We start from the raw sequence: 26,755 nt of genomic DNA on the forward strand, positions 1-26,755 counted from the left end.
GTTTATGGAAAAAGTAAGAGCTAGTAGAAAAAAGTATTATAATTACATCAAAATAAGTAACTTTAAATCAATAGCATATAGATGTCTTTAAAACAGGACTTTTGAAATTTTTTTAGAAAAAATAACTTTGTTTCCTTGAGGAATGCAAATGCACTTGAAAGGAATGATTACTTCAGTGAGGTGCTAGTGAAATGAGGATGCACATGGAAAAAATTAAAGGTAACCTTAACCTTTTGCAGTCATGATTAGTCTTTCAAATTTATTATATAATATGTTCTATAAGTTACTTATGGGCAAACAATAGCATAGACTCCCTCTTACCTTTCTGTTTCACTCTCTCTGCTTTTGATGAGCTGTCTTTCTGCATCAATGTTTCATGACATATGCCTAAGAAATAGTCTCCCACTTGAAGTCTAATTTATCCTCTGGCAGATGCCCATTCTCGATGTTTGCTTACTATGGTATGAATTATTTTATTGATTTCAGTTTATCACCCAGAAATAAACCCATGTTATTTTAAAATACCTTTCAGCTCAAGATCTGCTGTTATATAAAAATACTGTGAATCTACAGGTTTCATTCGGCTATTAAATGTCAGTATTCTCTATATCTATCTATTTTGAGGAAGAAAAATTACAGAACACATTTTTCATTAATCTATCACTAAATTAACTTGTGTGCTGAATAGTAGAAATTGTCTGTGCAATGATTTGGATGCAGGTGTTTCAGTTGATTAGAAGTAGCTTCCACTATACTATGTTATATTCTAATTTTGTAAAGTGTGAGTCAAAATGAGATAGCATAGCACAATTACGTAATTTCTGTACAAATCAAGGAGTGATCTAAAATATTTTATGAATTTTGCACAGTACTGTTTCTACTGCTAACATTAGATTCTTTAGAATGGGACCATAAATTTAATAATAATTAAAAAAAAAAATTAAAAAAGGAAGGTGTTCTGTTTTCTCAATACCTACCTTATTATTTTGTATTGGAGCATCATAGGGGAGGCATATTGCTTTTCCTCCTTTTAGAATTCATATGCAGTCCTTTATGCTAACAAATAATATATAGAAATTTCTTATAGTTTTCCATGTTTCCAGTGTGCTTCTCTGTAACAACCTTTGGCTTATGAAGTCACAAGCGTAGGCAAAATGTGTCACCTCGGCAGAAGAAATTCAGTTTAGCCTTCATATCTGCTAAACCACTACTTTCTTCATATTGTCTGTTTTTTGAAGGAGCAGGAAGAATTACACACAGATGCTGAAGAGAATGTAGTAGTAGTAGCAGTACTTATAAGTGTTACTTGATTCATACCATTGCTTACTCTCTTCAGTCCTAACTGACTTACATGGAATCTCATGAAGATGGCCACATTTCACTGTGTTAGTACTATAGGTACATTTATTAAATGATGTAGTTTGTCTTAATTAAAGATAATCTCTTAATCTTTTGTGTGTCTGGGAGTTTGGGTGGTATTTTTCATTGTTATTGTTGGTTAGGTTTCTTTCCATCCATGCCTCTTTTTCAAGGAAGGTTTGTTCAATGTATTGTAAAGATTAGAGAATGGCAGAAAAGTCTTTAATGTCTATTTATGAACTGGTTAGCAGCATTAATTCAAATACCTTACTATGTAGGTTTTAAGACCTATATTTCAAAATGTTAAGTGGCAGTGAAGAATGGTAATGGGGGGGGTGTTCAAGTCATAAATGAAAATGTTGCAATAGCTCTTCTCTGATAATCTTATATACTCCTCTATCACTGGGATAAAAGTAGTCAGTGTACTTTCATTACTAACAAACTGGTTCTGGGATATGTCATCATCCTGGCAAAATAAATGCATTGAAAATTACAGGTTTTAATTCTGCACAATAAAAAGCAGTTCTTTGAGCCAGGAAAAATAGCTTTTTGAGCTAATAGCTTTTTTGAGCTTTCAAAAAGACTGCTTTTTGAAAGTTTGATAAATTTTTCAATTTTTGTAGTCTAATATCCACCAAGTGCCATCTTTTTTCTCTCCTCTAGACATGCAATATTATCACCTTTGGTAATCTGAAGGTGCAAGATCATGTTTATGGTTGCACAATCTTTACAGAATAACAGAAAATGGTTCAGAACTTTGTATAGCTATGCACTACTTGTAGTTGAATACGGCATCACTCTAAATCAGAACTGCTTGCTTTACCGTGTGCAGTTTCCTCTAAACTAGGAATTTGAAACTTACTCCCCCATACTAAGTCTTGCCAATATTTGGCAAAATATTGAGAATTCATATTCCTAATTTTTTGGTTCTTCTTTTCCTTGTGTCATTAAGGAAAAGTATTTTGAGAGTGAGAAACTGAAGAGGATTTACCCAACTTAGTATGCACAGTCATGAGGAAGATCCATAGTTGTCTGTTTTTCAGAACAATGCAAAATTCAAGTAAAGCTATTAATTTTCAACTGACAGAGGCAGTGAAACTTCAAATGCTTATAAATGGCATGGATGGTTAAAGAAAAGAAACTACACGAGTCAAATCTAAATACTTAATTTTGCAGACCTTTTGCAGAGCGTTTTTCTGTGTGATAGATTCCCTCTGAGCACCCTGTGTCTCAGGTTACAACCTTCTGGAAGAAACCTGTATGTTGACGGATGTTAACTTTTTTAACCACTCTGGTTTTTGAACACCTGCAAGAGTACCCTGCAGGTTTTATCTTTCTCTTCTAAAAATTATTTTCCTTTCACTTTTCTTGGAGAATCTCCTGCTGTTCCTCTTTCACCTCTTTGGTGGATCTGATGCCATCTTGGACAGTCCTTAAAGTCACTGACTCAGAAATGGATTGGTTTTCTCTTTCCCTCCTATCTTTACCCTAACATTTTTTCCTTTATGCTGGACCCCATATATGCATTACAGCACAACTCTGATGAACTGAATCTTATATTTTAAACCAACATTGTATATCTTTGTTAACCTTGGGAAGCTTCTGATTGAGATTCCTGAGATAAAATTATCAATGATTCTAGGTTGAGGCCAAACATGACTGTAACCATCTGCTCTGGCTTGGTGATGAAACCATAACACACATATATACCTGTGTATTACCTGCTATTATTCAAAGCATTTCCAGGTGTCCTGGAAAAGACTATTATTGAAGTGTGTCATGTGGTTGAAATTCACAGTTGTCTTGATAGTTCAAAACCAGAGTGAATCCGTTTCTTATCAGGCCAAACATTTTTGTCCATATAAGATGCAGGAGAGAGAGACACACACAGAATGCCTGAAGCACTGCATAGGAATTCAGTGCTATTCAGTGTTGTCACTGCATCTCCAAGAGAAAACATTGGGTTTGTTTTCCTCTGCAACGAAAAAGTAGAAAAGATGAATTGATCAAAAAACCATCAAAGAGAAAAGTGAAACTGAGGCCTGAGAACCATTTACGGTGAAAACACTGGTACAGCTAACTTTCTTCAAAATCATGTTAGGATTGAAATAGCTGTCAACATGATAGGATATGAGGTTTCAGAATAAAGAAAAAGAAAAAGATAATTGTCTAAATTTTTCTGAATTTAGGTTCTAATACAAATAGCTACAGTTTTGAGATCTTTGGACATCGGTACAGTATTCTTTTTGTCTGAAACATTACTCAATAAACCAAGAGACCTATATGAACAGGCTTCAGATTCCATATAATTTCATATCAGCTATAGCTGATACAGCTATATTTGTAGAGTGCATACTGGATGTCAGTTTGCTCAGGCACTCACTTCTCATTCATTCTCAACAATACTGCAGGGAACGTAAGACCTGCATTTTAAATGTCCCCTTCACAGGTAGACAGTATGAAAGACAAAGAGTTATACTGCATACAACTTCTAAATAATCAATAGCATGGTGATACTAGTCTTTAAATATTGCTTTTTAAAGTAGATTTCCTTCCTAAGCCTGTTCCATTTTGCATGTACCACTGTTTATATCAAGAGAGCTATAAAATGTCTTAAAGGCAATTTCAGAATTGACAAGATTATTGCTTTTTTTTCCCCCTCTATTTGGCCTTTATGCCTGACACCACTCTGTGCACAAGAGTAGTAGTTTGTTTCAGAATCCTGTTACTGATAATACCGTGGGAGTAGCTGCTCCTAGAAAATTTTGTCTAAAGCATGAAGATGAGAAGAACATGAAGGAGAGTCAGGAGGACACATTGTGGATTCATAAGAGATTATCTCAGCATGTGGGAGAAAAACAAAATAGTTAAAATAGCCAAATAGCAGTCTTTCACAGAGTTAATGTCAATGGTCCTTGAGCAATCTTAGTGTTTAGGTGAAAAGGAGTGGTCATGTCTCAAAACTAAATACATATGTATATATTTGTACTTAAAAATGTATCTGTGTATTTATAAGATTATATATCTAGAATCATAAGAAAAAGAATAAGCAGATTTGTGATTTTATAATTATTATTAGTGTACATGATCTTGGATTGTTTATTGTAATGTAAATTATTTTCATGTTTAGAAAATATTGAAATACCTTTCTTTCTGTGTGAGCACCTCACATGGCTTTGGCTATCCTTAGGTGTTTTAGAATGAGCTGTATATTAGGAAAGCAAGGAATCATATTTTAGAAATTTCTACTAAGATTAAGAATGACTCCACAATCTAGTTTTATTTTCCCACTGGGAAGTCATAAGATAAGACATTATCAAAGGGGTAATGAGGGATTAAAAATCATATTCAAATTCCGTTGAAGCCACTTCATTATGTGCCAATTTTAGCAGTTGTAGCAGGATCAGCTGCATGTCTGTACTCCTGATCTGGTTACAATGGTAGTCGATGGTACTTCTTTAATTGCCTATATGAGGATAGAACTGAATTTCCTTGCAACAACTAATTATCATAGAAACCAAATAATGTGTGTCTGTGACTCCTACAGCTTTCTCACTTGTGTCTCTAACTGAGCAGAGGAGCATGTGGTACTGCATGCGGTATAGACTTCTTTCTTAGCACAGAATTATGTCAGTTCTAAACTATCTTCTTTCTCTGCTACTTTAGCATATTTGGGGAGTGTCTTTGTCTTTCCAGTCTAACTGTATCTTTAAGTATGTCCCCTCTGCCAAATAATTTATCTTCTTGGCTGCCAGGTTTCTGATAGCCTGCTTTGGATACATTTTCATTTACGCTTGGGCTCTCTTTAAGTTATTTTTTTTCTTCCAAACCCATTTCTTTTTATTCTGGAGATACTTCACTCAAGGGAACCCTTCCATTAGACCGCATAGACACAGTAGCATTGTGTTTATTTTGTTGTGCCCTATATAGTCATCTACCACTGTCTCAGAAAGCTTTTTGTCCTAAAGCTTTCTCATAAACTGACAGGAGTTGCACAACATGTATTTCATTAACTTATTTTCATTTCATAAGAAAAGTCACTCTGGTCAACAACAGAACAACCTATTATTATTTTGAAATAAAAAACACAGAAGGTAAGACAACATTGCTGTCTGAGGACTGCAGAGTCACCACATGGGGGTTTCTTCAGTGAAGTGTGAATGCACCAATTTGCTAAAAAGGGTGGTAGTCCCAGCCAATGTGGACATGACTGCTCAGCCCCTGCTAGCCTGGGGGCAGACCCTGCTTCCTGGATTGGTTGCATTAAAAGGTATGGATGTAACCTTGGAGACCATTAACACTTTAACTTTTGAAACAGAGAATCTGCTTGGTGAATAAGAGATGGACCCTGTACTGGGGAGTTCTTTGCCTTGGTTTTCTTCACCCTTTCAGCTGACTTCCCACTATAACTGTTCATTCTATGAATCACGTATCAGACAAAGTGTGATGAAAGGAAGGATAGTTTCGCTGTTTAAATATTATTCAGCAACCCAATTTCTGTTTACAGGCACTTTTAATGATGTATATGATACATAATTCTACAGATTATGTGTGAATGGATTCTGGAGTCAGGGTCCTCAGTTTTTGCCACTCTCATTTGAATCCATCTTCACAGACTTCATCTGGAGTCTTTAATTTTCTCATTTTATTTCAGCCTGGTAATTCTCAACCACTTAAATGGTATTAAACTTACCAGGAAAGAACCTGCCTAGACTTTTGATAGCATCTTACATTTTATGCCAGTGGATCACAAAGTGCTTTACAAACAAATAGAATACTAATAGTTTAATGCCATACAGGAATTACTTAACTCAGCATCCACATACAGCACTCTGAGGTAAAACAAACCATTTAGAATAAGGCATGTAAAATACCATCTAGTAATTACTTCAGGATGATTTACCATAAGTATACACACTTTCACTGACAGGATATAATTTATTATAGCATTTGTGCCCATATAAGTAGGCATAATATCATTACCCAGCTTGACGCTTTGTCCTAAACACAGATCAGATAATTGTGTCATCAGGAAGTTTGCATGGTTCATTTGAAATAAGATACTACTAGCAGCTCTCTACCTCCTCACGCTAGGCATTCAATGTTTTTGTGAGTGTGGTTCTTTTTGCACATCTCCCATACCAGTCTGGAACCAAAATATAACTGTTACCTATCCAATAGACTATATAAAAGACTAATCCAAAGGAAATGTGTCTACAAATAATTTCACTGCCAAAGACATGCTTTCCCCCCCGCTTTCGTATAATTTGTCTGAAAGTCATGACATTATGCACTTGAAATTTTAATTTATTAATGCTAGAAAGAAAGAGAGAAAAGTATAATTAAACTCCTTATGTTGCTTAAAGCAAGAGAAGACGAAGAAAGGAAGCACCTACATTAAGGAGTAATACTTTAATATATACTGGACTTGTTTACCTTAGAAGTGAATTCGTATGAGCACATGGCTCAGACCGGGAGCCATGGTGCACTCAAATTCACACCTCAGTAGGGATGATCAAGATACCAGGACATCAGGATATAAGGAGGATATATTTAGTCTGCAGTTGAGCTGTAGTCCAAGTGCCCATTCTGGAAGCATATCTGTAGGATATTCCTCTGTCTTGTAATTTAGCTGTGATTAATTACACAGTCAGGTAAATGATGTTCTTGTCAAGATTGTTAAAATTTTCTCTCCGGCATGAAAACTGCAACAAGTAAAAAGTTCTTGCCTTTAAAGTTATATATGCATTTTTAATAACCTTACATTCCTAACAATTATTTTAACCATTTTAATGATTGAAAATGCTGTGTCTTTTCATAGAACACAGAGCACTTGTTTCCCACGATCTTGGCTACAGCTTTCTATCTGTTTGGGTAGTGCACCAAATTCAACAGACAATTGTTATCAGAGCACCTGAAAAAGTGCTCAAAACTAGTGAACAGTGGCCAGAGAAGAGAACTTTAGGAAACAATTTACACTATTGGAACTGTGTGGCTGCAGAAAACAAGGCTGACTGTAAGCTGTTTGGCTTGTTTTCCACTCTGAATCAAGCATTTGGGAGTAGATGAGGAGTGCATTTATGTGACTTTTCTCCAATTTACGAGTAATAGGTGATTATTTAAAAGCTAAAAACTAAATTCCAATAGGTCGAAACAATATTCTGAATACACTGAATATACTGAATTTGGGAACTTAATTACATTGTAGTGCTTTAAAGAAAAATTGTTTTCCTTTTTGAGTCATTTGCTATTGAAAAAAATTCAGCAAAACAACATGTAAAGAGGTTTTTTTTTTCTTATTTACTCCCAAATAGCATATCTGGATTTCTTTTTTGGGCCCTCTGAAAAAGTCAAGTGTTTTTGCAGCTGGTGCACTTGAAGCAATTAAGTGACAGGAATTCATCTTACCAAACGGAAAATGAAGCCGATTAAAAGAATAAAAAGTTAATTTTAAATGTCATCCTTCACACAGTCAAATACTAATGTTTTGTAGTGCAGAACCTCTACAATTTAAAAGAAGTGCATTGGAATATAATTGCATCAGTTTTTTTTTAACTGGGCTTAAAGAGCTATTTCTGCTTTAAATATCTTAAAAAACCCAGATGTTTTGTTATGCAATAGCAGAATATTATATTTTTTGTGAACACCCTACATATGTCTTGCTCTGTGCACAAACAAGTAACAAAGGCATTAAATGCATTCCTATAATCTACAATAAAGGAAATATTCTTATGTTGCACTGTACATGACAAAAGGTTTAATCATGAGATATTTTTACCAGGAAGTTCAGCAATTGGACATGAAGTCAAAAACACTTCTTGAGCAACCAGATGTGGAATCCATCCTGAAAAGATTAAAATGTAATTAGGTTTTCCACCAAGGAGGTACATTAACATCATATGAACAGTTTCCTTAAAGTTCTCCAGTAATTAAATGTGCATGTTTGCAAAGTAGCCAACAAATCTACGTAATTATCACAGAATCACAGAATCTTCAGAGTTGGAAGGGACCTCTAGAGATCATCTAGGCCAACTCCCCTGCTAAAGCAGGATTGCCTAGAGCACATTACTCAGGACTGCATCCAGGCGAGTCTTGAAAGTCTCCAGAGAAGGGGACTCCACAACCTCCCTGGGCAGCCTGTTCCAGTGCTCTGTCACCCTCACCGTAAAGAAGTTTTTCCGTGTGTTTGAACAGAACTTCCTATGTTCTAGCTTGTGCCCATTGCCCCTCGTCCTGTCACTGGGAACCATTGAAAAGAGTCTGGCACCATCCTCCTTCAACCCACCCTTTAGATACTTGTATGCCATAATAAGGTCTCCCCTCAGCCTTCTCTTCTCCAGGCTAAAGAGTCCCAGCTCTCTCAGCCTTTCCTCATAAGGGAGATGCTCCAGTCCCTCAATCATCTTAGTTGCCCTTCGCTGGACTCTCTCCAGCAGTTCCCTGTCCCTCTTGAACTGGGGAGCCCAAAACTGGATGCAGTGTTCCAGTTGTGGCCTCACCAGTGCAGAGTAGAGGGGGAGAATGACCTCCTTCGACCTACTGGCCACACTCTTCCCTATGCAGCCCAGGATTCCATTGGCCTTTTTGGCAACGAGGGCACATTGTTGGCTCATGGATCATTTACTGTCTACCAGGACCCCCAGATCCTTCTCCTCAGAACTACTTCCCAGCAGGTCCACTCCTAACCTATACTGGTGCTTAGCATTCTTCCTCCCCAGCTGCAGGACCTTGCACTTGCTTTTGTTGAACCTCATTAGGTTCTTCTTTGCCCAGCTCTCCAGCCTGTCCAGGTCACGCTGGATGGCAGCACGGCCCTCTGGAGTATCAGCCACCCCTCCCAGTTTGGTATCATCAGCGAACTTGCTGAGGATACACTCTGTCCCATCATCCAGGTCATTAATGAATATACTGAACAAAATTGGACCGAGTATTGACCCCTGGGGGACACCACTGGTTAAAGGCCTCCAACTAGACTCTATGCTGCTGGTCACAACCCTCTGAGTTCTTTAATAATAGTTGATAATAATAGAAATGTGATGTTAGGGAAAGATCATAGGCTCCGGATTGGATTAATGACACGAGCTTTTTGGTCTAACTGTTGACACCATTAAGAGAGCAGAGACCAGGGGAATGCAGTCTACTTATCACAGGGTTGTGTAAAACTAATATTTTTTAACATTACTCTTGCATATGCCTTGCAAGTCTATAAGTGTCAGCTACTCAGTAGTCACTCCCAGCTATGCGGGATATTGGTTCTGGTGAGCAGTACTACTCATTCTGCTCTTTGGAACAGCTAGAAATAAGACTTGGGATATATATATATGTATTTAATGCAATTCTATACATTTCTGCTTAATTAGACTCTGTGCATATAAATTAGGAAGATTTCTAAGGGTTCCTGATATTTTTCTGTTGTTCATCTGTTGACTATGCAAAAAAGTGTGAGCATACCGAACATGGAAATGTTCTCATTTTAACAAATGAAAGGGCCTCACAGCCTTAGGCAGCACATCCATGTCCTGCTTTTGTACAGAGTTTCTTGGTGTCTTTGGACAAATATCTACCTAAAATATCTATTATCTCTTAATGTACATATCGTTGATTTTAAAGAAAGGTACAAAGTTCTATTTCATTACAGTAGTTTGCACTAAAGTTCATTTTTTTTCCTTTTTGTTGTTTTTTTTTTTTTTTTCTTTCCAAAAATCATTTGCTGCCTGATGGCTTTGTGAACTCCTCTGTCAGGGTTCTGAGGATACTGCCTGGCCTGCCTGACCTTGCCCAGCCCATGGACTCCCCTCACACTACCCAAGGGCCAGGACCCCATATAAGTTCCCAGGGCCATCAGCCCCTGCCCCAGCAATGTCACAGCAGGACCAGTCTCCAGCTCCCTGCAGCCCAGCCCCGCTCGGCCATGGGCCTCGCTGAGCCCACATCCTGGCCTGGCCCCGGCACATCCCCATGTCTGGGGAGGTGCCTGAAGCCTGGGAATGTGGCTGCCCTTGTTCCCCCGGGTTCCTGGCTGGGGCGATGGAACAGGCTCTGTCTGCCAAGTCACTGAGGTTCCAGTGCCCGTTCCCAGGGAGCCACCCATCCTCACTGAGCCCCGGCACTCCACTGCTTGGCTGTACAGGGGGCATGAAAATAAAATTCCAAACATATTACTGAGCTGCTTGGAAAATTTAAATTTTAATCACAGATTCTTATGACGCTATTTATTTTAGTCAAACTAACAGAACAATTAAAAAAAGTAATTAATTTTGGCATCTGTTTTTTAAAATATAAGTTCCATAAATGTCATGTCTGGATGTTCTTTTTTTATACAGAATTTTTGTTGTGGTTTATTTGACATTAAAGAGATACCAGTACCATCTAACATGGGAATGCTCAAGAATGTGTACCACACATTAAATATGATGATGTATTTTTCACTAAGAAAAACATCTGTGAATTGTTATTGATTAAGGTGTTCACACTTTTCCCAGTCCTGAAGAGTCAAACTGTTTATTTCCCAGATAAACTGATACAAATAGTTCTAAGTAGCAGCAAGTATCAGTTTGAGAAATAAGTTTAAACTATGTAATTACACAGTATACTGTTAATCATATTCAAGCAATTCTTGACCACTATTTATGATATTAAATAATGGATTAAAATAAAAAATATGTAAAATAATAACTACTTGACATTAATTTTCATACGTTCTTTCCGAAAGGTTTTTGTAGGGGAGTTTTTTGTGGGTTTTATTCACCACAGCTTTTGAGCAGGGAAGATTTTCAAAGTGTTGTATAAGAGATATGAAAAATATATAGCCAGACCTGCTACACATAGAGAAAACGACATTTTTTACTGGGCTAAATATTCAAATGCATAGAGTTGCACTACATTTTCCAGACACTATTGTATTCTAATGATAGGACATACCATAGGTGGTCAGGTTTCAAGTGTATGTAAGGGAACAACACCATTTAAGGCATGGTGGAGCACATTTTTATGTGAGGGGGTTTGCTTTTTTTTTTTCATTCTGGCTTTGATTTTACATTTTTCCCTTCATATAATCTGTTTTAGCCATTTCTGTCTGTCTGCTTGCCATTAAATACCTTATTTCAAGACACTTGCACTATGTAGTTGCAGTACCTAACACTGAATATTAAGACATCTGTCAGGATATATAGGTTTCAAAGAGCTTTTCTGTTAAGTATGTGTGTGAGGGGGGGAAGTCTTGTCTCAATCATCTGAGTCTAGGCAAGTGACCTCCAATTAAATACATAAATGCTTCCTTAAATGCCCAGTACCTTCAACTTCTTTTAAAGCGAGTCACTATTGATAGCAATAAGGCTCTTTTAATCAGTGTCTTGCAAGACTGGACCATAGCTTGGACGAATATATATATGTTATTATGGCCATTAGTCATGTTTCCACGCACACTTCCTGTGACAGATCACAGAATCACAGAATGGTAGGGGTTGGAAGGGACCTCTGGAGATCATCTAGTCCAACCCCCCTGCCAGAGCAGGGTCACCTAGAGCAGGTGGCATAGGAACGCGTCCAGACGGGTTTTGAATGTCTCCAGAGTTGGAGACTCCACCACCTCTCTGGGCAGCCTGTGCCAGTGCTCTGCCACCCTCATGTTTAGGTGGAACTTCCTATGCTCAAGTTTGTGCCCATTACCTCTTGTCCTGTCCCCGGGCACCACTGAAAAGAGCCTGGCCCCATCCTCCTGACACCCACCCTTTAAGTATTTAAAAGTGTTGATAAGTTTCCCCCTCAGTCGTCTTTTTTTCCAAACTGAAAAGACCCAAGACCCTCAGTCTTTCTTCATAAGAGAGATGTTCCAGCCCCCTAATCATCTTTGCTGTACAGAAGCCCTTTGCTGTACCCTCTCCAGCAGTTCCCTGTCCTTGAACCAGGGAGCCCAGAACTGGACGCAGTACTCCAGATGCAGCCTCACCAAGGCAGAGTAGAGGGGGAGGATGACCTCCCTCGACTTGCTTGATAAATCAGCCGATATCTGACTGATAAATCAACAGATCATTGTAAAGTGGAATTTGCCTGTATTTTAGTTCAGTTCATTTTTTTTCTCAGAATTATATTCTTGAAATCTTCCTCTGCCTTCCCCCTTTCACTATTTCTACATTTATAAGTCTTTGATATGGATTAATAGGTGTCATGGTCTCATCACAAAAATTATTTTCAAAGAGAGAGAAGGGGAGAGACCAATTAATCTCTATCACAATTCATTAACCTCAGTTTAAACAGGAGTATTAATCAGCACTTTCCCTCAGGTACTTAGACTTTGAAAGCACTGTTTGCAGTGGTATGACAGAAAAATCAGACATTGTGAAAACATGTTTAAAGCCACTTTATTTCAGCGATTCTTTTGGCATTACACCATTTTTTGGGCATTGTGACAGTGCACCTTATGAGTATTTTATTTCTCTTTATACAATCGGAAGTTGGCTGCTTGGATATTCCATTTTACAAACTTTAAGGCTAAAGCTTTATGATCAGAAGAACTGGACATCATGGAGGAAACCAGCAATCTAAATCTGATTTTGCAAATGGCTTTCACGTCTGCTATTAGGACAAACTGAACTGGACACAAATGACCCTGTACTTGCTTTGTCAACTTGTGTATTGCAGTGGTACAACAATGCTGGAGGAATCTAAAGCATCTTTACACATCACAGATACACTTTAGAGCAGATGGACTCTGATTTATCTTTGCTATATAACCAAATCATAGCCACATCATTGAGTGCTTCCTTTTCCCCGTTTCCAGCTTTGCAGGTGTCAAGTATTGCGTTTGGCATGTGTGATTAGCAGTTTCTCTCATCCTCAGAAATGAAACAGGTATGTGTTTTATTATGGTAAGCTATTTGAGAGAATACCTATAGATGTATGCTTATTTTATAGGATGGTTGAAGGAAGCGCATATATATATCAGCAAATAATTAAATTGACCAAACATCATTAGTAAAGACTTCACAGGTTGGGATTTTAAGCAAGTGAAGTTTCTTTCATGCTGTGAAAACAATATAGGTAGATACTCTATGCATACTCTCTTCTGAAGAATGAATTGTACTGCTATTTTAAGACACAAGATTTGTATTTGCCTCCACGTCTTCATTTAATTTCAATCAATCTTCCAAAATATTTCCTGGAAGATCTCAGTTCAAACTTTTTTTGTTTACATTAAGAACGTCCCAGCCACTATTACTGTGCATGAAAATAAATGGATTCTGTCGGAGGACGTCGGAGTGGGAGACGGACCCGGAGTAACGATGGAATCTCAATATGAGTATGATCGTTCTCCCTTTATTCAAGTTTTCACAGAGTATATATAGACAGGCAATAAGAGCACGCGCTAGCGGCAGCTATATGATTGGCTTACAGTCTCTGTTCACGCACTGTCCATGCAGTTCATTCACAGATCAGATTGGTTACAAGAATTCACATAGTAAATTACTTAGTCATTAGCACAACATGTTTTCTACCTTCTCAGTCCCCGTTTTTCCCATGTACTAATTCCATCTTCTACCACCTGTTTTGCTCTTAATCTAATCTCTCATAGTAGGGAGGCTGGCTCACGTGATCATTTTCTCTCAGACACATTCCTACAATCCCCCCTTTTTCTTCTTGAGCCAGCCAGACCTTATGCATGGCATTTTCTATCATGTCAGTCACTTTGCGGAGAACACATGAGGCTACCATAATCAATAATAATATAACCAACAGTAGCATGAGCCCTTGTTTTAGTAAGTCTGATAACCATCCCGTTATACCCCATGAGTTTGACCAATCATCGAAACCATTTTTGACCGCTTTTAATTTGGACATGTTATCCTTGTTGTGACACTCTTAGCAAGTTATATACTAAACACAATTAAAAACAGAATCAAAAAGAACCCTGCTAAGGCAATAAATACCCAGATTCCTAAATTTAGCCCAGAAAGCCAATTTCTTTGGATTTACCCACGAGAAATCCTTTTGTAATATTTCAAATACATTGCGGTTGCTGACAGCACGAGCGACCCTGGAAAAACAATCGTGATAACATTTTGATCATCATAGTTACTGGTTTTGAAAAGGTATGTGGCAAAAATACCCACTCTAACGCAGTCAGGCTCTTTGCGAGTGCATCATCCCACTGTCCTATCAGGGCATAAAGTTGAAATTCTTGTAGGAAGGTGTTCAGTGCGTCTTGCAGCAGTAGTAGACTATATCTTATCTTTCAACATGCTGTGATGCCTTCTGAGCTGTTGGGGTTAATGAACATAAAACTTACGGGGGGAGGGGCGGGGGGAACAGACACAGTGCTTCAGGGCATCCCCTGTACCTTCAAAGTGTGCTCATGTCTCTCTCCCCCTCTCTGACCCGAGACAGCCTCCTTATATCCTGCACTGGATTGACTGGAGAAGTACAGGCTAGAGTCGCTGCATGCATGGCCAGTGCACGCAGTGAGTCCCACCAGACTCTCCTGCACTGGATCGAGTAGAAAAGTACAGGCCAGAGTCGCTGCACACGTGGCCAGCGTACACAGCGAGTCTCACCAAACTCATGATCCAGCTTTGCTGACAGCAGCTGTCTGATACGTGACTACATTGTTGTAATCCCTTCTTGTTATCTTCTGTGAAGGTCAGGTTCTCATGGATACACACATAGTTTTTAGAGCAACATATTCTACAACTCATACAAAGGTATGATGCAAAGCGGCATTTACAGCTGATCGTATAATGCTTATTAAACACGGCAAACAGCATACTAAACATAACAGACAAATTCCTTCCACACAGGCGATGAGTACAATTTGCTTCAACCAACCCCACCCCCAAGTCCATCCAGCAAAGAGATTTCACCCAGTGGTCTCCACAAGTTGCTGGTTCAGTCGGTGCAGTTCCTGCAACTGGGCATGGATGGATTTGGAGTGGTCACTTAGATTCACACAATACAGTCCTTTAAAATCTTGACAACCATGTCTGTGAGCTGAAAGCAAAAAATCAGTAGCAGTTCTGTTTTGCAACATCGCATATCGAATACTATCTACATCTAGCAATAACTCAGAAATAGCGGTACTAGTAGCATTGTTAAACTTATCCTTGGCAGCAAGAGAGTCCTTGTTATCACGAATCCTTGGCAGCAAAAGAGTCCTTGTTAGCAAGAGCGCATGCGGACTCCCTGTTCTTGCTGGTACTGTGCTTTGATCTTCTTCCACAACAGGCCAAGATTCTCAAGCAGCTAGATAAGGTGTCTGTGAGTCCATTACAGGCTTATGTCATCCAAATGTTTTTCTTGCAAGCACCCGAGAATGAATAACAATTGGTGTGATACCTGTGTTTTCCAGCACCCAGGTGCGAGTCCCTTGCGTGTATTTACAGTCCTCCTCGCCGATTTTCCATTGTTTTCCCATATTCCACCCCCTTGCTCAAGAGACCGCTTCTGCTGGGGTTCATTTTAGTCTCGCAGGGTATAACAGAGCAATCTACTAAGGCATGCAATAACATAGACACATATAGGAAAAAACCAAAACCATATCTCTATGGTACTGCTTTGAATCAGGTGTCCTATTTCTCTTTTTCTGATGCTTTCTCATAATGCTTATGGCATACTTTTGTGCTAACATGGCACATTTCCCATCTAATTGTTCCTGTTTGGTTTCTTTTTTTTTTTTTTTTTTTTTCTCTTTTTTTTTCCTCTTTTTTTCTCTTTTTTCTTTTTTTTTTTCCTCTTTTCCTTTTTTTTTCTTTTTTTTTCTCTTTTGTTTTCTTTTTTTCTCTCTCTTTTTTTTTTTTTTTTTTTTTTTTTTTTCCCATCACTTACGACTGACATAAAAGTCTGCCTTTGCAACAAGAGCTCAGTTTCTCATTTTTCCTTAAGTTTCTCATTTTCATACAGAGCATCCTATAGATTTTGGCTCAACTCCTTTTCTCAATCAACCATGACCTTATAGACAAACAACAAACAACCAGCGATACGCCCTGCACGGACGAGCCGTTCCCGAGACCGTAAACGTGTCGGCTCGTGAAAACTCCCCCAATATTCCAGGACTTCCATCGGTTCTACAGCCCATCCTGGTGTATCTGCCTGAGGCGCGCTCGCCTTACGTCTAAACATTGTGTATACACAAACTTCTTCACTTGACGGAGTGTCAGCCCTAGTTGCATACGAGAACAGTACCACACCGGGCAGAACGCCTGCTCAAGTGGAGTCACCTAACGACACTGCACACAACAAAAAGCAAACAGTAGCACACATGCTGATCAGCAGGTATAAGCCGGCGCCCACACACACTTACACAGCAGACATACAAAAACAGCACTTTTATCTCAGGGGGACGACTGGGGAGGGGAGGGGGTGAGGCGGGCAATGTCAGGAGCAAACAGCTCCGACTCTGTCCTTCTCTGCTGACATTCTGCCTCCTCCATCGGCCTCAGATGGAGCAGAGGGGCTCAGCAGGGGATTGTCCCAGACCTTCGGACCTGGCCTGTTCGATCCCCCTCCCGTGGGTTGTAACGCTGCAAAAGCCCCGGCTGCTGTGGCTCGCTCTGCGTTCATATCTTGTAAGGTCGATAACACCAACCACCATGTCGTCGCTAACGGTGATGCCTCTTTGTCTCCTTTACTTATCATTTCCCACAGTTTTTTCCCAACAGCCCCCCATGTTTCTGGTTTAAAAGCTGTTTGGGGCTCTGGTGCGAATCCGTTCTCTCTGCACCAGGTTAACAACCTTCGGAGCATACGCTCATCGTATTTCACCCCTCTCTTAGAGAGGATATGCAGTCTTAATATAGCCCCTTCTTCTTTTGTTACTTGTTGTCCCATCTCCTGCCCCGGCTTAATCAGTTTGAGCAACAGTTTCGCTGGTGTTTCAATCCCTCTCTTAGAGAGGATCCCAGCGAGTAGCGTGGCCGCAGCTTCTGTTTCCATAGCTGCGCCTGGGAGGTGAGGAGCGACCTCACGCCGTTGTCTGCTCCCGCTGATGCGCCCAAGCAGCACGTCTCCCAGCCGAAGTTTCCCACTCCCCTCCTCTAGCTGCTTACCGCAGTCTCGGAGAACTCAGTCGCGCTGAACCATCCTCTGCTACCAGATGTCGGAGGACATGTACTAATTCCATCTTCTACCACCTGTTTTGCTCTTAATCTAATCTCTCATAGTAGGGAGGCTGGCTCACGTGATCATTTTCTCTCAGACACATTCCTACAGATTCCATGGCTGTCAGCAATAGCTTAACATCTTTATGCAGAATTATATTCAGGATGCATATGAACTTTTTTACAATAATCTTTTGGTTTGCTTTTTGGATTTGTGAAACATGGAAACATCTTGATTTTGACAAAGAGGCTTTTCAGGCTGAGTTTTGCTAAGGTGGTTCAGGGATCACATCACACACACTGATTAGCCTTATAATCAGTCTTTTCCAGAAGTTCTTGGCAGGGAGCCTTTTTTAAAAAAAAAAAACAAAACAAACAAACAAACCCAAAAACCAAAAAAACCCACAAAAAAAACACCTTGGGGGGAGGCTAAAATTAAAATGATAAATAGACTCATGCCTACTTAAAGAACAGGTCAACAGGGGAGGTACCAGATGACTGGAGGATGGCTAATGTGAAACCCATCTACAAGAAGGGCCGGAAGGAGGATCCCGGGAACTACAGGCCTGTCAGCCTGACCTCGGTACCAGGAAAGATCATGGAGAGGATCATCTTGAGTGAGCTCTCACGGCAAGTGCAGGGCAGCCAAGGGATCAGGGCCAGCCAGCATCGGTTTAGGAAGGGGAGGTCCTGCTTAACCAACCTGATCTCTTTCTATGACCATGTGACCTGCCTTCTGGATGTGGGGAAGGCTGTGGATGTTGTCTATCTGGAATTTGGTAAGGCCTTTGACACTGTCCCCCACAGCATTCTCCTGGAGAAACTGGCGAATCATGGCATAGACAAGTGTACTCTTCACTGGGTTAAAAACTGGCTGGATGGCCGTGCCCAGAGAGTTGTGATTAATGGGCTGAAATCCTCTCGGCGGCCGGTCACCAGTGGTGTCCCTCAGGGCTCAGTTTTGGGGCCGGTTTTGTTTAAGATCTTTATCAATGATCTGGATGAGGGGATTGAGTGCACCCTCAGTAAGTTTGCAGATGACACCAAACTAGGTGGGAGCGTTGATCTGCTTGAGGGTAGGAAGGCTCTACAGAGGGACCTGGTCAGGCTGGATCGATGGGCCAGGGCCAATTGTATGAGGTTTAATAAGGCCAAGTGCCGGGTCCTGCATTTCGGTCACAACAACCCCAAGCAACTCTACAGGCTTGGGGAAGAGTGGCTGGAAAGCTGCCCAGCAGAAAAGGACCTGGGGGTGCTGGTGGACGGTCAGCTTGACATGAGCCAGCAGTGTGCCCAGGTGGCCAAGAAGGCCAAAAGCATTCTGGCTTGTATCAGGAATAGCGTGGCCAGCAGGAGCAGGGAAGTGATCGTGCCTCTGTACTCGGCACTGGTGAGGCCTCACCTCGAGTACTGTGTTCAGTTCTGGGCCCCTCTGTACAAGAGGGACATTGAGGTGCTGGAGCGTGTCCAGAGGAGAGCTACCAGGCGGGTGGGGGGTTTGGAGACCAGGTCACAGGAGGCTGAGGGAGCTGGGCATGTTTAGCTTGGAGAAGAGGAGGCTGAGGGGAGACCTCATTGCCCTCTACAACTACCTGAAAGGAGGCTGTAGAGAGGTGGGTGTTGGCCTCTTCTCCCAGGTGAATAATGACAGGACCAGAGGAAATGGTCTGAAGTTGCGGCAGGGGAGGTTTAGGTTAGATATTAGGAAGAATGACTTTACTGAAAGAGTGGTCAGGCACTGGAACAGCCTACCCAGGGAGGTGGTGGAGTCACCATCCCTCGAGGTATTTAAGAAACATGTAGATGTGGCACTTCAGGGCATGCTCTAGTGACACAGATTGTAGGGGGTGTTTTTTGTGTTTGTATGGTTAGACTCAATGATCTCAAAGGTCCCTTCCAACCATGAAGAGTCTAGGATTCTATGAATAGTGAAGATTTCAGAAGTATCTTGACTTAATCCTAATAGTGAACTCTATGTCCCTCAGTACAGCATCGGGCTGTGCAGGGAAAGTAGCTAAACCAAAGAAAATGATGCTCATGCTAGTAAGATCCATTATTTTATGTGGAGTCAACACAGAAAAACTACTTTCAATCCTGTACATGGGTAGGGTAGGACTTCACATCTCTCTGCATTGAATTTTTCAGGTGCTTTCAGACACATTGGAGAGACAATAAAGGAATGCATTCTGTGTTGGCCGTCTCATTTGTTAATGCAGAAGGAACATAAATCCTATCTACAGGTTTGCACATTCCCCTCTGAGAATCAAACATGTTAGTATCTGCACTATACTTTGCACATGCTCTTCTTACTGTTAAGCCCACGTTTGATTTTTATGGTATTTTGAAAGTGACCTTGTTTTGAAAACAGTTAACAGATCCCGATTCAAGAAAGCTAATGTAGAACAACAGGGTTTATCCTATATGAGATAAAAATTCATATGGAAATTTCAAATCTTAGTGCTAGTTTGGGCTTCAGACATGGTCACAAGTATTAATAAAAATGTTTCTTTGAATTTAGAATAAAGTGATAGATATTCCTATAAACATTATCTACTCATTTTATTTTCTTGTTGATTCAAATCAGCTGCAATGGTTGAAAAACTTTGGGTGGCTAAACTTCTTTAATAGTCTTTACACATTCACTTTTGGGGTTGATAATGGATGATGGAAAGATATGGGGAATGGTCAAACTGCACCAAAATTAACTTAATTGTTTTGATACTTTCTGCTGTAGGTAAATATGATCAAAGCTAAGGAATAAGTTAATGAGACCTTACTTTTTCTATTTTATATGATGTATAATTTTTCCATTTGAGATATTAGCTTAGCTTGTAAAGGCTTCATGACAGAATGCATTCAACTGGAATGTAATGTATTATGAACCAATTGGGAATAATGATTTATGGTGCTATTTTTTATTTGGAAGGCTCTGTGATACATCATGCGTTTACATCTGGCATTCTTTTATAATCACTTGCTCTCTGGTTATTTTTCGTCCGTTTTGGGGGTAAGTGATCAGATTTTGAAAAAATGGAAGGGGTGATAAGTAAATTTGGACAGATTTTAACAACAAAGAGTAGAAAAATTACAATCTTATTTTCAGCACTTCAGACTACAATCTAAGTTCAGCACTTGTTCTGTTAGCACATGCTTTCATAAAGGTTTCCTATAAATACATGAAAAGTTTTACTAGAACTTGCAAAGAATTTTTCATGACACTGTTGTTTTTCATCATAAAATGCTGATCTACTGAAATTGTAATTTTGTGTTTTGATGCATCCAATGGAATATTAAGAAAATGTTTTCCATTTAAAGGTGAAAATTCTTACTTTAAAATTTCACATGAAGCCCATATAAAAGAAAATATAGCTTGGAATTAGGGCTCCAAGGAAGTGATTGTTGATATTCTAACTCTCACACTGTTACTCATTCTCATGACCCTGTGCCACGTTTGAAAGAAAACTTCTAAAGGGATTGGTTTCCATTTTGCTAAGAAGCTTCACACATTTTAAATATCAAAGTTAATTTGGAATAAGGAACATTTTTCTGAAGCTTCTAGCAGAATAGCACAGCAAAACTAGATAAAGACTATCCAAATCATGTCATTTTGCTAAAGAAAAATTTAAAACAATGGAGGAGCCAATCAGTTTCCTTGTTTCTATTGTGGCCCCACTAATATGATATCTGCCATTATTACCACAAAGCCACAGTGTCGCACTGGGGTGCCAGGGCAGGGCTCAGCACTTGCCTGGGGTTGCCTGGGTCTGAGGTGATGCCAGCTTGCACCAACAATGACCTGTTGGTCACAGGACCATTGCCTGGCCTGAGCTGATCACCTGTAATGGCCACAGATGGGAAAGTCTCGAGAAGTCACTGCAAGACGTTTTCCCTGGGGCTGGGGAAGGCTGCGGTGTACCTTCTAGGCAGGGGACAGAAACCAGTGTGAAGGAAGCAGGCCAGGATAAGAGAACACTTAAAAATAGCCTCAAAAATATCCAAGTGTGAACGGAAAGGGATGTCCACCACCGCAACCATTGTACTTCTCCTGAGGAAGACGTCAAGTATGCTTATGATACATCACAACCTCCCGCAGCTCTGTTCTTCAGACAGACTGGTGCTGCTGATCTGAGGCACAGGGGGACACTGGAAGGGTGAATATAGCACCACAGAAAAAGGACGGATATTCTGAAGTTTTCCTATATAATCATTTTAGGGGTATTACTGAAACTTTTCTGTATTAATATAAACACTGACATTAGCAATACAACTGAATTAAAAATGCTTTTTATATCTTTATAAGGATACAAAATCAGTAGCTGAACTAATAACAGATTTTTTTCTCCACATGTACAGCGTGTTTCCCTTTTTACCCATAAAAAGGTGGTGAGTATGTAGCAGGCTGGAAGTCTTATGTGGTCTGTTTGGCTAGTCTAAGTTATCTGGACTTGGCAGAGTCTATGGTTTTCTCAGTATTTCTTAGTTCAGATAGTTTAAACTGAACCAAGACTAAGTAGCTTATTGATTTACTAATGACACATAATTAATCAGCAATCAGTGAACTATAGATTCAAGATCACTATCAACAATTCAACAGGAATATCACTTACTAGGCTCTTCCGAAATATTATTATTTACCCACAAATTTCTCAACAGCCTTGTATTACTAATCCTGAAATGTTCTTGTCACACACATATACAGTGCACATACAGAGTTGCAAGTGCACTCACTCTCCTGGGTGCACTCTCCCTTACCTGCATGCCCCTTTTGTGGGTGCTGCAGATTTGGACCAACCTGTGCGTCTGCCTACAGCACACTGATGCCCACGCCAGTGACAATGCACACCACAAGTTCAGGTTCACACCCCTCGAGTGCGGGTCTCTGTGTGCTGCACCCCATCTTCGTGCTCCAGCTCCTGGGGGCAGGCACTTCACACAAGTAGACAGGTTGCGATGCCGGTAGGGAGCAGCAAGTGCTGCTGCTTCCTCTCCAAGGTCTCTCCCTACTGTTAAAAAATATTTGTATCTTTTTTATATCTCTTTTCAACCTGATTCCTTTGTTTCAAACGTCTCTATATGATTCCCTGGCTACTGTTTCATCTGATTGATGGTCATCGTCTTCTTTAACATGCTGAGTTTTGGGCGAACACCCTCCCAAACAGCACCCTTCCAAAGAGTTTTAGGAGTCTCATTGTCACACACTGTGTATATTCACATTTCTGTCTTAACATCTGTTGTTATTCAGGCCACAGGTGAGCCCTGTAGGCACTTCACACCAGTCTAAATGAATAAGCAAGTTAGAGAGTAATAAAATGTGACATTTTAAGAGCAGAATACTATAAAATGATGGATCAAAAATGCAGGCATTCAGAAATAGTTCTAAGAGATTTTCATGACAACTGCCGTGGTACAACTTCTCATACTATGCAGGGATATGGCTTCCTCCCACTTTCCACATCTCAGTTTTGCCTGGGTCACCCTCTTCCATTGCTAACTGCACTATATGTTAGGTTCCACATCAGATGTCCTATTTTTCATTGTGATCTACTTTATTTATTTACATCAGAGCAAAGAGGATGTAAAACATCATTAAATCAGAAAAGTAGTCATTTTCACCACTTCGCAGTCACTGCACACAGGTGAAATTGTCTCCATAAGGTGGACATCAGTAAGATATCCAGCCCAAGCTATCTACAGCATTACACAGTTTAAAGCAGTTGATTCCTCAAAAGATGTATACATACATTCATTGTATTCATATTTAATGATCTGTACATATTTGAATACATAAAGAAAAGTGAAGTGGAAGAACAAACACTTGCATTTTTCCAGTGTAACTAATAACTTCACATATTTTTATACTTTAGGACAGGGAAATGAGGGAGGAAAGAAAAAGACACAAAAGCCATAATGAGATATATTTCGGATGTGAGAATTACATGTACTATAGTACTTATGAGTCCAGCTCCAGCTGGGAGAGAAACGAATGGGAGAGTGTCCAGAGGATCTGGAGAAAGCCTAGATGTTGCTAGAAAGGGAAAGCTCACAAGAGTGGTATTTAACAAAATGGTTATGGAGAGAAAGAAAAAAGGAAGAGACAGATCTCCTGGGATGTTATTATGAATGAGATCTGGCATTAGAAGATGCCCAATGTGATGTTGTAAATACATTCATTTCCACAAAAGAGGAACAAAAATCCACACACAATTGGAAAGAAGAAACCTATGACATTATGTTCCCTTCACAGAAAATAAGGCATATGGTTATCTTGAGCATTGTGCAGCTCTGGTTTTAATGACTAGCTGCCAGAATTAACAAAGCTTTTCCTGAAATGCTGAGATTTACATTCTAAGCATGTTGGTGCTGTTTTTTGACCTGCAGCTTTTTTCTTGTAATCAAGGATTGGTTTTCCTCCCAGAGGAACTACAGATATAAAACTGTAATAAGGAAAAGCACTCAAGTAAAGAGTAAATTGCTTTTTTTGGAAAAGCATAGGTCTACAGAATAAAATAAAAATGGTAGAAATGCTCTGGCTTTTTCTACTATTGCCGAACACCTTTTTAAAGCAGATTAAACTGTATGCTTTTAGAATGACTGTTGTATATGAAATAATATTCTAATTATGCTAGAGCAATAGCAATATTTGGTTTATATACATATTTGATATATTGCAATAGCAATATACCTGGTTTACTAAGATTTAAAGATCACTAAACTCTATAGATTTTATATTTTCATTAAATAAACTGATTTAATGTTAGCAAGTCTCTGAATCACCTTTCTGCACTGCTTGCTTCTGAGTTTAGGGCTTGATTTTTCGCTTAGTTTTTCATGCTAAATTTTATGCTTGACAACAGGACTAAAAGGAACTAAAGAGACCAAATTAGCTATCAAGCATGTGAGGCTGTAGAATTTATGCAGGACCAAATAGAATTTTACTCTGAATTATTTATAAGAGGCTCTATAACTTCTTTAGAAACTATCAATTTACTTTTGAGATTAGAATATAAATAAACAATATGTATTTGTTTGTGCACAACTACTCCTTACTTACACTGAAAATGTCGGCCATAAAGGCTGCAAACCCTGAGCTTTCTAAGGAATTTCAAAAGATACTCTCAGTCATCTCTTGATGATGTTCTTTTGAAGCGTATGTTTTATGTAATGGAGTAAGTTTCCACGGAGCGGGTAGATACAAAAGTCCTTGAACAATTTCTAATCAGTTTTTGGTTTTAAAACTGTCTTTCATTAACTCCATTAAATGGGGTTTTACAGAGTCAGAATTTCTGAAAATTAAGTCTATCAAACAAAAAAACCCATAAATATTGATCCTGGAGCCTAACTGACAAAGGAAAGTTTAGAAAATTATCTTTAGTAAGGTGGATTAATGATTCCGTGACCTGTATTCTTGATATTAAAAGTTGGAGTGTTCAGTGTATAAATTCATTCTTTTAATAGCCTCCCTGTGCCTTCCTTCCCCAGTTTCCAAAGGGAGCTGGCAGACAGAAATGTGTTTAAGGGAAATACATACTGCTTTCTGTTGATAACAGTAAATTAACCCAAGATCAAATCAAAACTAGATTTCTGTGGAACCTGTGCTGCCTTGTTTAAAACTACACTGGGGTAATTTCATGGCAGTCTGCTATGTAGGTTCACACCAAGTGAACCAAAATGTACAGCAGTTAAATGTAATTTATTTTTTTTATGTTCCTCTTTTCCTTAAGTTTCATTTGCATAGTTTCATAGTTAATACCACTATGAGTAGCATGACCTGATACATGCTTTCACTGTCTTCCATAAATGGAACAAAACAAGATTATAATGTGTGAAATACTCCGGTGGGTGCTCTTGATTAATCATCGCTCAGATTATATTCCTATGGATTATGTTATCATTCATGCTCTTTGTACTGTACTCATAGCCTCCTCCTTTTAAACCAGATCTTTTCTTCTGTGATAACATTCTTACATGGTTTCTTCTGTTGTAAATCACAGCTCTCATTGGCTTCTCTGGAAGTGTAGAGTTCTCTGGTCAAATAGCTGACAACTGTTACTTTACAGCAGTCTCCCTAATCACGTCTTGATAGATTCATACGTTTTAAGGCCAAAAAGGAAAATGATGCATGTCTAACACAAGCCAGTCATAGATGTGCACCAATTAATGACTCTTCATACGATATCTGATCTGTGTCTTAAATGTTTACCAGTGCAAATTCTGCAGCATGAACTGGGACAGATGTTCCAGTGGTTAATAACTCTCACAGTAGAAGAAATTTTTTTAAACTTTGTATTTTATTTGTAGTCTAGCTGTGTTTCACCTCCTTTCAGGGTTAAAATATAAACTTGTTACAATTTTTAAAAAAAGTTCTCGGCTATTAGGAATGCATAAACCATAGTTTTATCCAACTTATTGACCACATTCCAGGTATCTCCTTAGCTTCCTCCTGAGTGCAAGGCTGAAGATTTGCATGTAAAATTAATTATAATGATATAAACTTTTTTATTACCAATTTACCCTTCTCATTTTTGTTGATCATACTGATTAATGGTAAAAAAGCCACAGTGAACAGTATGATAAAAGAAAAGATGTGTAATTTGTAATGTGCATGTGAAATACCCCAGGTGGAATTTGAAACTTCTTGCCAAAAGCAGTTCAGTCTAATGACAAAATTGTGCTGGAGTGCTGAATTAACAAGAATGTAGTCTATTTAGTGCTGTCACTGCAGAGTAGTAAAACATTAGGCTCCAGCTCAGCCTCCTTAGACTATTATCATGAGGCAGATTGCAGAGGTAGTGCATTATTCTTAGCATGCTTCTCAACTGTTTCATCACTGTTTTAGAAACTGCTGCCACAAATGCGTATGTTGTCTCAGTTGTACTGCCCTACTTGAGTTTACAGTTTCATAGAATGACTTTCTTTTCAGCCACAGCATCACGCTATAAACTCATTTTTGTCTGGTAAGTCACTGTCTCTTTTAAGGCTTTGAATTATTCACGTGTTTTAAAATATAGTTTCCCATTTTATATCCATTGAGCTTTCTTATGATTAACAGCTGTTATATGCAGACGCTATGTATCTTTTGGATAGAATCTCCAAGAATCCAGGTATTCAATATAAAGTAATCGCTATCACTAATGGAGTTATCAGTAATACAAAATTATCATTGGTCTACAAATAACGTGTCACATTTAAAGTTTGCTGAGTGGATCAGAAGAATTTATAAATGAGTGACAGTGGAATCACTTTGCTTACATTTTTAAAAAACCTTTGAAATAAAAAATACTCCAGTTATAAATCATGTCTTTTTGATT

This window comes from Chroicocephalus ridibundus, chromosome 2, assembly GCF_963924245.1.
Source record: "Chroicocephalus ridibundus chromosome 2, bChrRid1.1, whole genome shotgun sequence".
NCBI lineage: Eukaryota > Metazoa > Chordata > Aves > Charadriiformes > Laridae > Chroicocephalus > Chroicocephalus ridibundus.